Source organism: Calonectris borealis, unplaced genomic scaffold (assembly GCF_964195595.1).
Source record: "Calonectris borealis unplaced genomic scaffold, bCalBor7.hap1.2 HAP1_SCAFFOLD_126, whole genome shotgun sequence".
NCBI classification, from domain to species: domain Eukaryota; kingdom Metazoa; phylum Chordata; class Aves; order Procellariiformes; family Procellariidae; genus Calonectris; species Calonectris borealis.
The window spans coordinates 166959-176982 of NW_027441514.1; the positions used below are offsets into that span (position 1 = coordinate 166959).

The 10024-nt window shown below is 53.9% G+C and overlaps 1 long non-coding RNA gene across 1 annotated transcript; it reads right to left on the bottom strand.

The window, feature by feature from the left end:
• Nucleotides 1–5776: 5776 nt before the first annotated feature.
• LOC142076955 (uncharacterized) lies at nucleotides 5777–7679 on the bottom strand. Its single transcript, XR_012671447.1, has 3 exons — nucleotides 7582–7679; nucleotides 7026–7199; nucleotides 5777–5989 (listed from the first exon to the last, which is right to left on the bottom strand). It is a non-coding gene; the product is annotated as an uncharacterized LOC142076955 (long non-coding RNA).
• Nucleotides 7680–10024: the final 2345 nt, after the last annotated feature.

Below are 10024 nucleotides of genomic sequence, written 5' to 3' on the forward strand. Positions count from 1 at the left end.
TAAAATAGTTCATGCTGCACCCTGTTGTAGGGTCTCTGGGGTGCCCTGGGCCCTGGGCGCCGAGTCCCCATGACAGCCAGCCCTTCCCGGGGGTCCCCAGGCTGCCGGGCTCCTCTGGCCCCAGCCGGCGGGAGCTGTGTCCTCCCAGCCGCTGGCCACGCAATGGCAGCACCGACCCACGGCCACGCGGAGACAGGGCTGGGGACAGGGCCGGGGTTGCCTGCGCTCCACCTGGGTGGGTCTGCAGGGCTCGGGCAGGGGGGACCCGGCATCCTGCAGCTCCGCTCCCACCCTGGGGACCCCAAACACCCCCGGGGGTGCGTCGCTGTCCCTGTCGCTGGTGGCAACCGGCATGGGGGGAAGGTGACAGTGAGGGTCCCCGCCAGTGGCCCGGAGTTCGTCACCGCTGGGGGGACAGGGGACAAGCAGGGCCAGCACCGAGGAGCGACGGCAGCACAGCCTACTCTCTGGGGGTCCCCACCCCCTGTCCCCAGGGGTCCCCTCCGTCCCCGTGGTTTATTGGGGGAACACAGAGCCCAACGACCAGCCGCAGGGACAGGGGACGGGGAGCTGCCCCAGGGATGGGGACAGCACCGGGACACGCCGATACTCTTGGGGGTGCTGGCATGCGGGGGGGGGGGCACCCTAACCATTGCCGCCCGGGATGACGAATGCACCGGGATGAGGGAGGCACCGGGATGGGGACGGCGCATGGAGGGGCCAGAGCCGGCGCGCGAACGCCGGGCTGCAGGACCACGCTTCGGCTTCGGGGCGGCAGCAGCGAAGGCGGCGGCGGCGGCGGCGCTGCTGCGCACCTGAGCGGTGCCGGCGCTGCAGTACCGCGATTCGGCCACGGGGCGGCAGCAGCGAGCAGCCGCCGGGCGGCGCGTGCACGGGGGCGGCACCGGCGCTGCAGGTCCGCGCTTTGCAGGCCCAGCGCCCGCCGGCACCGCGCACGTGGGGCGGCAGCGGCGTTTCCTTACCGGAACGAACCAACGAACGCGGCGGCATCACCCCGCAGGCACCACAGTACGGCATTGCCGTTACCGGCGGACGGCAGCGCGGAGAAAGGGGGCGCCACCGCGCATGCGCGGCTCAAGAGCTGCAGTACCGAATTTTGGTCGCTCGGTGGCAGCAGCGAGCAAAGGAGAGCGCGCTACTGCGCATGCGCGGCTCAAGAGCTGCAGTACCCAATTCTGGTCGCTCGGTGGCAGCGGCGAGCAAAGAAAGGCGCGCCACTGCGCATGCGCGGCTCAAGAGCTGCAGTACCGAATTCTGGTCGCTCGGTGGCAGCAGCGAGCAAAGAAAGGCGCGCTACCGCGCATGCGCGGCTCAAGAGCTGCAGTACCGAATTCTGGTCGCTCGGTGGCAGCAGCGAGCAAAGGAGAGCGCGCCACCGCGCATGCGCGGCTCAAGAGCTGCAGTACCGAATTCTGGTCGCTCGGTGGCAGCAGCGAGCAAAGAAAGGCGCGCCACCGCGCATGCGCGGCTCAAGAGCTGCAGTACCCGGCTTTGGTCGCTCGGTGGCAGCAGCGAGAAAAGGAGAGCGCGCCACCGCGCATGCGCGGCTCAAGAGCTGCAGTACCCGGCTTTGGTCGCTTGGTGGCAGCAGCGAGCAAAGAAAAGCGCGCCACCGCGCATGCGCGGCTCAAGAGCTGCAGTACCGAATTCTGGTCGCTCGGTGGCAGCAGCGAGCAAAGGGGAGCGCGCCACTGCGCATGCGCGGCTCAAGAGCTGCAGTACCCAATTCCGCCCGCCGGGTGCCACCGTCGCCACACCGGCCCTTTCCCCTTGTCTCCGCCCGGTTCGTACCATCGAAAGACGGTAACTGCTTACTGGCGGTACTGGGCTTAGATTTCCCTGCCCTTTTCCCACTCGCGGCCCGGGCACTAATCTTCATCGCCTCTGTACGATGCCACACGGGTGACACCCTGAGAGCAGGGGAGGGGCAGCTATGTCCATCAGGAAACCGCGCTTCTGAGCAGACCCGGTGCCAGTGGCTGACCTGCAAACAACGAGCGATACGCTGGTGGTCCTGGGGCTGTGTTGCGGTGTTTGCAGCTTTCCTCGCCTCTGTGCTATCAGCACTCTGCTCTCCTCATCCTGCACACGCGCAGGGCTTGCCACTTGGAGGAGAGACACTGCACGACGTCACTTACCACCCTGCCCTCCAGCGTGCAAAGGAATTAGAAATGAGGCAGGGAAAGCCAAGAGGCCTGCTGGTGTATTAGGCGTCCTCAGCAGTTGACCGTAGAGCCCGGCAGGTTCCATCCTTGCTCTGTGCTTTTGTAGCTTGAACCCCCGATTGTTTTGCCATCGAGACTGCAAGGCGAGGAATACGCCTCTACTTGAACAAGCAAGACCCCTGCCAAATAGCTGAGCTGTGCGCAGTGATAGGCGGCTGCCTGTGACCGACACCTTTTTCTGCTAAAACCAGAGCACGCTTCCCTTGTGAAGAGCCATCGGCAGTACAGAACGGACCTGAGCTCTCCTTGCACCGGCTCCTCAGAGAACGGCGTCTCAGTTCGACTGAAGCGTGCAGCAGCCTGTCGTCATCCCAGCCCCTCGCCCTCGAGCAAGCGGCTGCCTGTAGCAGCGGCAGAACCGCTGCTGCGCAGAGGGGAAAGGAACGGCTTGGCGTCAAGCTCTGCGGGCTGCCTGTGGCCCCTGCGGAGCCGACGACCTCGGCAGCCCATACAAAGGGCGAAGCTAGCAGCCTGAGAAGGAGTCACAGGGTGCTGCAGCTCCTGCCACAACCCTCCTTCCCAGCCTGCTGCTGGAGCACAAGGCACTTGAAAGCAGCAGGAAAGAACAAGGATGGCAAGATGGCAGGAATAACACGGAGAGCCTAAAGCGTTTAGCCAGCAGGGCTTGCAACTCACCTTGTGCCGTGGTTTAATCCCAGCTGGCAACTCAGCACCACGCAACCGCTCACTCGCTCCCCCCTCAGTGGGAGGGGGGAGAGAATTGGAAGGGCAAAAGTGAAAAAACTCCACTTGTAAGGAAAAGGGGGGAAAAAACCCCCAAACAACAGAGCGAAAAACCCCAGACAGACAAGCGGTACAAATGAAAACAACGGCTCACCGCCAACCGCCCGATGCCCAGCCAGCCGCAGCCCAGCAGCGGCCCCCCCGCCAACCGCCCCCCGAGTTTTATTTCCTGACGTCACAGGGTCTGGAACATCCCCTGGGTCCGCCGGGGTCAGCTCTCCCAGCGGTGCCCCCTCCCAGGCCCTCGCGCACCCCCAGCCCGCTCGCCGGCAGGGCGGGGCGAGGAGCAGCACAGCCCCCGGCGCCGTGCAAGCGCTGCGCAGCGGGAACTCACGCAGCCCCGCGTCACCGACGCCGTTTGCAGCACAAACCCAAAACGCAGGAGGAGGGAGAGCGGGGTGGGAGTGGGGTGCGGGGGAGCGGGAGGGGGGTGCCAGAGTTTGGGCGGGGGGCAACGGGCAGGTTGGCGGGGCAGGCAGCACCCCAGGGGTCCGGGGCAGAGGGGTTACGGGGAGGCAGTGCGGAACACGGGGGGTGGGAGGAGGGAGAGGAGAGAGGAGGGCAGTGCGGGCACGAGGTAGGAGGGCAGGGGATACGGGGGGCGCGTCACGGGGAAAACCTCGCACGGGAAAGGCGGGGCGGACACCGGGAGGGGCGGGGGGGGACATGCGTGGGGGTGACCTACGCCAGGGGGTCCACCCGGGACCACCCACAGCAGAAAACTCACCTGGGATGACCCGCAACAGATAATCCGTTCCCGATGACTGACCCTCGCTGGATAACCACGAGCGATGCCCCTCAAGTGGCTGGTGTTTCACCCCAAATCTTCCCCAAATCGGGGGGTTTTTTGCTTTTCCATAATATCAAAATTGGGGTTTTTTCCTTTTCCAAAACATTCCACCATTTGGAGGTTTTTCAACGCTTTTTCACAACAAAAATTGGTGGTTTTTGCTTTTTTGTTTTGTGCGTGAAAATGGGGTTTTTTTTGCTTTCCGGCTGCCCAAATCCAGGCGGATTTGGCTTTCCCGGGAGCTCCAAGTTGGGTATTTTTCCCCCAAAATTGCGGGCTTTTTTTTCCCCACCCCTTGCAGGCCCCGAATTAGGGGTTTTGTGGTATTTTTAGGCCATGGCGGCAGGTCCCGCTCTGCGTGCGCAGCCCTGCAGGGGAAAGTCCCTGTTGGGGGAACTGGCCCCCAATCAGGATGGGAACAGGCGGAAAAGGAGAACAGGGAAGAGGCAGCTTTTGAAAGCACTTTTATATCTTCAATAGAGAGGGGATTTGGGGCGGGGTGTGTGTGTGGGGGGGGTGTGTGTGGGGGGGGTGGTGTGTGTGTGTGTGGGGGGGGGGTGGTGGGGGGGGGGGGTGGTGTGTGTGGGGGGTGTGTGTGTGTGTGTGTGTGTGTGTGTGTGTCGAATTTTAAAATCCTTTCTGTAAACAGGGTTTCTTTGCATTTTAAAAACCTTATTATCAGAGACATTTACACTTAATGTATTTACACATATCTCTCTATATATATTTAGTGAATATATTTATGTTTCACTTATACCCCCCTATTTCCCACTTCTTATATATAATACCTGCTCAGACTATGGATCTGTTGACTTACATATTTTGAACACTTAAATGTCTTTATAGACTTCTCTATTTACACTTACATATATTTACACCTATATCTTTATAGACTTAGGTTTTAGACTTAGATGTCTATTTACACTTGTACATAATCTCTTAGATTACATATAATGTCTATGTAGACTCTCTATGTAACACGTAGTAAGTGTAGATAGCGGTATCTATTCAGACCTTTTTCTATTTTAAATTCCTTCATGTATAAAATGTATCATCCTTTTTGCATTTGGAAGTTCTTTATTTTTTAATTTATACAGACGTGAGTTATTTTTGTATCTTAAAACCCTATATACATCTTTCGAATTTTTTTATACTCTAAAATCCTTTATATAATAGGGCAGATATAGGTCCTTATTTTGAAATCCTTTTGTACGTATAAATTAATATTATTTTTCAATATACGTAACAAGGAGAGATTTTTTTCTATTTCGAGGCCTCACAGATATATTTACAGTTTTTAAAAATTTTTGAACCCCCCCCCCATGAATTTTCAGGCAATTTGGGCTGTGACCCCCTTGGGGGGGGGGGGGGGGACACGGACCCCCATGACCCCCCATTCCCCACTCACCTGCTCCTCCACGGCATCATCACCCCCGTGGTGATGCTGGGGTGCCCCAAATGACATCATCACCCCTCCAGGCCCCCCAACCCCCCCTTTTTATTCACCCCCCCAAAAAGACACAAAACGAGGGAAACGGCCCCAACCGGCAGCTCGTTACTTTAATAATGCCGTTTACGTATGTACGCACGCACCCCCGCCAAAAAGGGGGGCTCTGCTAGAAAGATAAAGGAGGGGCAGCCCCCCCAAACGCTTGCAGCCCCCCCCAGCCCCCGTCCCGCAGGCTGCCAGCCGGCCCCTCACCCTCAGCATGCCCAACGACCGGCAGGCAAACCTGGGCCGGGGGTCTCTCCTGAGCACCACGGGACGCTCACAGCGAGGCATCTGAAAAACAAAAATCCCAACGGATATTTCAGCACGTTAAAAAAACAGCACCGAAGGCAGCAGAGGAATTCGGTCAGGGCAAGGGAGAGGGTAGCAGTCGAGCTAAAGGAGGGTGCCAGGCAAACGGGTCAGCTCGAAATACAACGCCGCCTTTAAAAGCTCGAGCGATTCGAACGCTTAAAATCAGCGTGAAGACTAATTGACACAATTCTGAACACGTTCTTCGCAGAGAAGTAAACGCTCTCGCTGGTGTCGGAAAACGCCTCGTCCCTTCCTTACAGCACCGCTGCAGGGAGATAACCCCGTGAGGCTGCAGGACAAGGGCGCGCCGTAATCAGCATCTACGCTCACGGATCCACCGCCGCAGCTCCAGCCCTTGCGCTGCTGCTGCTGCTGCTGCGCATCTCGCTCGCTTGGCCGATAAAGCTGAAAGTGAAGCGTAAAACTTTGAAGAGTAAAATGAAAAAGAAAGAACAAATCTCAGCAATTCATTTTATGCTAAAAAGGCGTGCGCACGCTTACATACGTACAATGAGAAGACTCGTACTATAAAAATATTTGATTTTCCTTTTGCGTTCATTGAAATTGCGTAGCTGTGAATTCATACCGTTAAATTATCTACCTCCAAGCTACACAGCTATCGTTTGACCAGGGGTTTTGCGTGTGTGACATGACTAGGAGGGACGCCTGGCCAGCTGCGCCGAGACCGATGCTACCGAACTGCCGGGGAAACGCGCCGTCGAAAGCGAGACAGAAATAAAGTGCTTCAGAGCACTCTGCCAAAAGATCGGGAAAAAAGCCCCTAACGTTCAGTTGCCTCTCTTTTTAAACGCTTAGAGCAACTACCCAACTGCTTAAGCACACCTAATAAATTATACGCTACAGCTATTTGGCAGTTGCAGTTTAAACAACGCAAGTCAGTTTGGAAATTAGACAATTTTAACTTTCTTTTTAAAATTTCATTTATGATAGAAAAATCAGTGAGATAAGAGATCTCCCATACGGTTTTACTTTTTTGGGGGGGGGGGGGGGCAGGCGGTGGGGAATATCAAATCCCCGGTGCTGCAATACATAAGGCTACCAAAAAGGACTGGCAGGTTTGCTAACGCTGTTGGCTGTACCCAAGCGTGCGGAGGAACGCGTCTTTACGATCTCTCGACCGTTACACCCGAGAACCAAAGATCAGCCGTACGTCGACTATTGGAAGATGTGCTGCGCTTGGGTCCTTGCAAGGAAATCGACTTAACTCCTTTTTTTTTTTCCAGAGAGAGTGAAAAGTCTCCTTGCGGATGACTTCTACTGCCAAGCACGTCATCTCTGAAGATCCATTCTGATGGGAAGTTTGTAAAAGGCAACTCCTTTGAATGAAAAAGATTTCCATTCTGGAAAATCTCTTTCCACCCGAAGTCAAAATTACGCGCTGCAGGTTAGGAAAAAGGACATTAGAGAATCAGTAACTCACCGAAAACACATCAGGACTCTCTGTCGCTAGTTACGAGGCTGCTACCGCTTCTCGGGAAAGCCTGGAAAACACACCGAAGCGACGCCGATTTGTCCCGTGTTGTCCACGCCTCTTCTTTAACCTTGATTGCTTTTAGCACAGATGCCAGTATCTCAGTAAGGTTTTCGAGTGCTCCTGTAAGGTATTTTAAACACTGACTGACTGAAAAAGCATTAAGCTTTTATCGTGAAAACAAAGCCTGTTTCTCCCGAACGTCCGAACTCTTACAAACAGTTCCTTTCCTCTTCTAGTCCAACATTATTTTCACAGCACCCTTTAATAGCAAGCGCACAGAAACAGAAGACTCTGCTTTCAGGAAGAGAAAATAGACGAAGGAAAGCAAGCCTTGAATAGGCGTACCACGCTCCAGAACAGACCTTTATTTTTAGTATTTGTGTTAAAATATTTCATGTTAAAAAAATCAGATAGAAGGAGAGCTGCCACATTCTTCGTGTTAACTGTAAAGTCCACACTACAAGCACCTTAGGAAAAATGCAGACACACATCACAGGCATACCTTGTACTTGCAGACCACTATGGATCCTTTCCATCCGTCTCGTACTTTCACGGCAGTTGACATTCTGCTGAGAGGAAAGGAAAAAAAAAAAAAAAACCAAAAAAAAAACGTTTAGCACAAAGCTTCCTTTTCTGTGAAGACTACAACTGAGTGGAGGAGAAAGTATTTTGCATCATCTTTGGTGCAGTTGTTGAGACAGGCCACTAGAGCTTCTGCATGTTTTAGACAACCGTGCCTTTTCTTTTGGCTCATCGGCAGCTTTAGAACTCACTTGCCTAGAGACGCGCAGGTGACAGGCACAGACACCTACGTACGTTTTCTCAAGCCTAAGTAGAGCCGCGATTTCCTCACCCGATACGTCCCAAGTTGAGTATTTTTGTTAAAGAGTACGGCAACCCGTCTGTCCTCGCGAACTCGCTGCAAAAGAGGAATCCTTTTTTCCAGGCCGTTTCTCCAAACGGTCGAGATCTTTGAAAACTGCAGTTGTGCCACCAAACCTGCTCAGGGTCCCTCCCAACCTTCGACCATCGTTAGATTTAACAGGCACACGCTCTATTCCGTCTTCCAACAGCAAAAATACATAACGCCCCCAGACCCCTAGCGCAACCCTACGGACGTCCACACGCACCTCGCTGTTTTGATGAGGAGCCACTGAGCACCCCTGCGAGCACAGCGGGATCATGCGCAAGACCAGCGTCCTGGTTTCGGCTGGGATAGAGTTAATTCTCTTCCTGGTAACTGGTATAGCGCTGTGTTTTAGATTTAGGACGAGAAAAACGTGGATAACACGCTGATGTTTTAGTTGTGGCTAAGTAGCGCTTACGCTAGTCGGGGACTTTTCAGCTTCTCATGCCCTGCCAGCGAGAAGCTGGGAGGGACCTTAGCCAGGACAGATGACCCAAACCGGCCAAAGGGACAGTCCGTACCATATGACGTCACGCTCAGTACATAAGCTGGGGGAGTTGGCCGGGCGGCGGCGACTGCCGCTCGGGGACCGGCTGGGCATCAGTCGGCGGGCGGTGAGCAATCGCATTGTGCGCCGCTTATTTTGTATATTCTTTTATCGTTACGATTGTTTCCCCTTCCTGTTCTGTCCCATTAAACTGTCTTTACCTCACCCCACGAACTTCACTTTTTTTTCCGATTCTCTCCCCCACCCCACTTTGGGGGCAGGGGGAGCGAGCGGGCAGCTGCGTGGTGTTTAGCTGCCTGCCGGGTTAAACCACAACAACCAGCTTCACCTACGCCGATTTCAGCGAATGCAGCTTCTGAAGCTTTAAACTGAAAACCGTATCTTGACACTTTGCCGCGGCAGAAACGATCCGTAACTAGAACTCTACAAAAACGCAGTAACGCACATTGCAAACCCACAGCAGCGACAGCTTCAGAAATATTTCTACCGGGAACAAGGGAGAAAAAAAATACAGTTTCATCTCACGCACAGGAAAGCAGCAGGCAGAGAAAAGGGTCGGCATTCGTAGCCCTTGCAGAACGCAGGCATTCTCCTTCCATTCCTAAACCCGCCTCTTAGGTCGAAATATCACAACACTACTACGGCCATATCGAGAGCAGGGAACAGGAGCCCTGCCGCTGGATGTGCTACTGACTGATGCTATTTACGTAGCAGGACACCTAGACAGAGGGGCACGTTTTTCCACACACAACCCTGAACTTCCTGAAAATTTATGTTTACCAAAACGAGCCATTTGGAACACATTTGACACACACAAATTTGGGGTAACTCGCTACTTGCTTCCTGCTGTTGTTGTTCTTCCTTCAGAAATTCTACTTGTAGCCAAGTTATTCGCTACCGGTTCAAGCATTTACCTTCCAGGTATTACCAGCACATCTACACAGGCGAGGAACTAAATCGCTCTTCTAAAACTACCCGAGTGAAAATTACAGCCACGAAAGAGGAGTGACAGAGAAGAAAAGGAGAGGTCAGGCAGCAAGAGAGCTCTGCAGGCTGCCACCAGTCAACATCGCACTCTTTTTAAAAAAAAAAAAAAACACAAACCAAAAAATAACACAAACACAAAAAGCCCACAAAAACCAACAACAAAACAAAACCTTGACGTTGTACCTTTTTTTTCTTTTGGAGCTCGTCCCTGTCTCAGCAGATTGTCTCGTCAGAGCATGAAATGCAGGTGATCCGTATCCCGATGACATCTGCACGCGATGAACACGTGTTCAGAAATAGTCCAGATCTGTAAGACCGGTGTCATTTGTGTGGTTTTAATAATCATAACTCCGTTTTATTGACCGATGCATTTGCGAGGAAACTAAGTAACTTTTAAACGTAGCCTCTCCTTGGGGAGAAAAATGCGTTAGGGAGTGAAAAAAATGATGATTCAGAGCTCCCAACCATGACGGAGCAGCGGGGAAATTAACGAAAGTGAAGGCCAACAGCAGCAACACGAAGCGACATTTGGCTTTAATTCTG